General features: G+C 35.2%; 1 non-coding gene across 1 annotated transcript; it reads right to left on the reverse strand.

Moving 5' to 3' along the window:
• Nucleotides 1–4700: 4700 nt before the first annotated feature.
• On the reverse strand, nt 4701–4804 carry LOC112805113 (small nucleolar RNA R71). Its single transcript, XR_003203722.1, has one exon. It is a non-coding gene; the product is annotated as a small nucleolar RNA R71 (small nucleolar RNA).
• Between the last annotated feature and the right edge of the window lie 206 nt (nt 4805–5010).

Raw genomic sequence — 5010 nt, forward strand, 5'->3', positions numbered from 1 at the left:
TAGTCCTAATAAGAAAGAAGTGGTAAAAATATGTACAAATTCTAACTAACATGCAACCTATTATGCAAATGCAACAACTAGCTAACATTGGTGTTGAAAAAGAAAATTGTTACCCATGGAGATCGGTCAGACGACCTCCCCACACTTGAAGATTGCACCGTCCTCGGTGCATGCAAAGAAGAGCAAGGTGGATGGATTGCTACAACTGATGAGCTCCTTCAAAAGGTTGTGTTGATGACTTGTTTGATGCCCCATTTAGAAACTTTTCCATTTTCCTTCTTTTGGTAGCCAACCTAAAACGAGAGAAAAGAAGAACGACAATTAAGCCTACAACAGAGATATCAAAACAAATAGAACGTAGGCGGGGGCTAATGCCAAGTAAGAGTATGGGTCTCGACTACATGGTAGCTATAGCATGTAAATGAGAGAGCAATATAGGCAAGGCATATCAACTAATACTTGATGCAAGAGTAAATTCAAAGCATGAAGAGCATATTGAGCATCAAGATCAAATAAGAATTGACACAAACAATATTAGTGATAAGCATGAGAGCATTTGGTCCCATCCTAACTCAATGATAATGAGGCATTAAAAAAAGGATAATGAGTTAGGAAGGACTAAAGCACTAATCTCGTTTGTAGAACAAATATTACAATTAATTCAACAAGTCACGAAGCACCAAAACAATGCAAGAAATTCTCAATAATTGAGTATGAAAATTCAACACCATTATTAAAATAAGAACTTAGAAAAGAAGGTAAAAATAAGCTATAAAAACAAAATTAAAATGCAGTGAATAAAAGTATCCAAATGCAATAAACAAAAGAAAATAAAAGATGAGAGAAAAAACTCTTTTTTTTAAACATGGAAGAGAATAAAGTAAGAAAGGAAGAAGAGAGAATAATAATGGTAGAAAGAAAGAAGAAGGAAAGAAATGGAAAAAAGAGAGGAGAAGAAGTGTGTGAAAGAAAGGCATCCACGCGTACGCGCAGTGCGTGCAAGCGCGTAATGAGTTGAAATGGGATCGTCGCATACGCGTGGAGCATGCGTGCGCGTGGGTGGTGTCTGAGAGAGTCGACGCGGACGCATCCTTCACGCATACGCGTGGGTTGACTTGTGCCTTAGGCACAGCGCTCGCACAGTATAGGCGCAACTCTCGGGTGGATGTATGGAGGGGTGAAACTGCTGGATCCACGCGTACGCATGGGTGAGGTGTGCGCGTGGATGGGCGAAAATGCTTAAGGCATGCGTACGCATGATGCACGCTTACGCGTGGGATGGTGCCTGATGAACGGATAATTTATACGCTTTTTGGCATTGTTTTTAGGTAGTTTTTAGTAAGTTCAAGCTACTTTTAGGAATGTTTTCATTAGTTTTTATGTTAAATTCACATTTCTGGACTTTACTATGAGTTTGTGTGTTTTTCTGTGATTTCAAGTAATTTCTGGCTGAAATTGAGGGATTTGAGCAAAACTCTGAAAAAGGCTGACAAAAGGACTGCTGATGCTGTTGGAATCTGACCTCCCTGCACTCGAAATGGATTTTCTGGAGCTACAGAACTCTAAATGGCGAGCTCTCAACGGCGTTGGAAAGTAGACATCCAGAGCTTTCCAGCAATATATAATAGTTTATACTTTATTCGGTAATTGACGACGTAAAGTGGCGCTCAACGCCAAGTACATGCTGCTGTCTGGAGTTAAACGCCAGAAACACGTCACAACCCGGAGTTGAACGCCCAAAACACGTTATAACTTGGTGTTCAACTCCAAGAGAAGCCTCAGCTCGTGGATAGATCAATTTCAGCCCAAACATACACCAAGTGGGCCCCGAAAGTGGATTTATGCATCAATTACTTACTCATGTAAACCCTAGTAGCTAGTTTATTATAAATAGGACTTTTTACTAGTGTATTAGACATCTCTGGACGCCTAGTCCTTAGACCATGGGGGCTGGCCATTCGGCCATGCCTAAACCTTTTACTTATGTATTTTCAACGGTGGAGTTTCTGCACACCATAGATTAAGGGTGTGGAGCTCTGTTGTACCTCAAGTTTCAATACAATTACTATTATCTTCTATTCAATTCTCTTTTATTCTTATTCCAAGATATACGTTGCAAAAGAATCAAGGGATTCTATTCCAACCTGATTGAGAACCGACAGACGATTAGCCGTGCTGTGACAGAGCATAGGACCATTTTCACTGAGAGGATGGGATGTAGCCATTGACAACGGTGATGCCCTACATACAGCTTGCCATGGAAAGGAGTAAGAAGGATTGGATGAATGTAAGAAGAATGTAGAGATTCGAGAAGAGCACAGCATCTCCACATGCCTATCTAAAATTCCCACCATGGAATTATATGAGTAACTATTTACTATCTTATTTTCTGTGTATTATTTAATCCAATTACATTTGACCCTATGAATCCACTTAACTGAGATTTACAAGGTGACCATAGCTTGCTCCGTACCAACAATCTCTGTGGGATCGACCCTTACTCACGTAAGGTTTATTACTTGGACAACCCAGTACACTTGCTGGTTAGTTGAACGAGATTGTGGAAAGAAAGTGCTGAGTTAATGTTTTTATGCACATGCCAAAGAGCCATTATTGTTGATCACAATTTTGTCCACTAAGTTTTTGGCACCGTTGCCGGGGATTGTTTGAGTATGGACAACTGACGGTTCATCTTGTTGCTCAGATTAGGTAATTTTCTTTTCAAAAAGTTTTCAAAAAAATTTTTCAAAATTTTTTTTTTATTTTTCGTTTTTCTAATAATGTTTTTCGAAAAAAATAATAAAAATACAAAAAAATTCATAAAATCATAAAAATCAAAAATATTTTGTGTTTCTTGTTTGAGTCTTGAGTCAACTTTTAAGTTTGGTGTCAATTGCATGCTTTAAAAATTTTTCTTGCATTTTTCGAAAATTCATGCATTCATGGTGTTCTTCAAGATCTTCAAGTTGTTCTTGACAAGTCTTCTTGTTTGATCTTGATGTTTTCTTATTTTGTGTTGTTTGTTGTTTTTCATATGCATTTTTTGTTTGTTAGAGTCTATGCATTAAAGATTTCTAAGTTTGGTGTCTTGCATGTTTTCTTTGCATTAAAAATTTTTCAAAATTATGTTCTTGATGTTCATCATGATCTTCAAAGTGTTCTTGGTTTTCATCTTGACATTCATAGTGTTCTTGCATGCATCTTGTGTTTGATCCAAAATTTTCATGTTTTGGGTCATTTTTGTGTTTTTCTCTCTCATAATTAAAAATTCAAAAATAAAAAAAAATTATATTTTCCTTATTTTTCTCCAAAATTTCGAAATTTTGGGTTGACTTAGTCAAAAATTTTCAAAATTAGTTGTTTCTTACAAGTGAAGTCAAATTTTCAATTTTAAAAATCTTATCTTTTCAAAATCTTTTTCAAAAATTATATCTTTTTCATTTTTTCTATTTTCGAAAACTTCAAAAATCTTTTTCAAAATATTTTCAAAACCTCTTTCTTATCTTTACATCTAATTTTCGAAAATTAGCTAACAATTAATGTGATTGGTTTAAAAATTTGAAGTTTGTTATCTTCATGTTAAGAAAGGTTCAATCTTTAAGTTCTAGAATCTTATCTTGTAGTTTCTTGTTAGTTAAGTCATTTTAAAAATTAAATCTTTTTCAACAAATCTTTTATCTTTTATCTTATCTTTTTCAAAAATTTTATCTTTTTCAAAATTTGATTTCAAAATATCTTATCTAACCTCTTATCTTCTTATCTTTTCAAATTTGATTTTAATATCTTTTTCAACTAACTCTTTGACTTTTTGTTTGTCTCTTATCTTTTTCAAAACCACCTAACTACTTTTCCCTCTATAATTTTCAAAAATATCTCATCTCTTTTTCAAAAATTCTTTTTTGTTTTAAATTTTAATTTTAATCTTATCTTATCTTTAATTTTCAAAAATTACTAACCCCTTTTTTCAAAATTGTTTTTGAAATTTTCCCTCTCTTTTCTTATTCTATTTATTTATTTAATTACTAACACTTATCTCCCCTCTCCACCTAATATCCGAATCCCCTCTTCTACATTCTTCTCCCCTTCCTTTTTCTACTAACATAAAGGAATCTCTATACTGTGACATAGAGGATTTCTCTTTCTTTTCTTGTTTTCTTCTCTTTCATATGAGCAGGAACAAGGATAAAGGCACTCTTGTTGAAATTGATCCAGAACCTGAAAGGACTCTGAAGAGAAAATTTAGAGAAGCTAAGTTACAACAATCTAAAGGTAACCTTTCAGAAATATTAGAACAAGAGAAGGAGATGGCAGCCGAAAATAATAATAATGCAAGGAGAATGCTTGGTGACTTCATAAAGCCAACGTCCAAGTTTGATGGAAGAAGCATCTCCATTCCTACCATTGGAGCCAACAACTTTGAGCTGAAACCTCAGCTAGTTGCCTTAATGCAACAAAACTGCAAGTTTTATGGACTTCCATCTGAAGATCCTTACCAGTTTTTAACTGAGTTCTTGCAGATCTGTGAGATTGTAAAGATGAATGGAGTTGATCCTGAAGTCTACAGACTCATGCTTTTCCCTTTTGCTGTAAGAGACAGAGCTAGAATATGGTTGGATTCACAACCTAAGGATAGCCTGGACTCCTGGGATAAGCTGGTCACTACCTTCTTGGATAAATTCTTTCCTCCTCAAAAGCTGAGCAAGCTGAGAGTGGATGTTCAAACCTTCAAGCAAAAAGATGGTGAATCCCTCTATGAAGCTTGGGAAAGATACAAGCATTTGACCAAAAGATGTCCATCTGACATGTTTTCAGAATGGACCATATTAGATATATTCTATTATGGTCTATCTGAATTTTCAAAAATGTCATTGGACCATTCTGCAGGTGGATCTATTCACCTAAAGAAAATGCCTAAATAGGATCAAGAACTCATTGATATGGTTGCAAACAACCAATTCATGTACACTTCTGAGAGGAATTCCGTGAATAATGGGATACCTCAGAAGAAAG

This window comes from Arachis hypogaea, chromosome 5, assembly GCF_003086295.3.
Source record: "Arachis hypogaea cultivar Tifrunner chromosome 5, arahy.Tifrunner.gnm2.J5K5, whole genome shotgun sequence".
Lineage (NCBI taxonomy): Eukaryota > Viridiplantae > Streptophyta > Magnoliopsida > Fabales > Fabaceae > Arachis > Arachis hypogaea.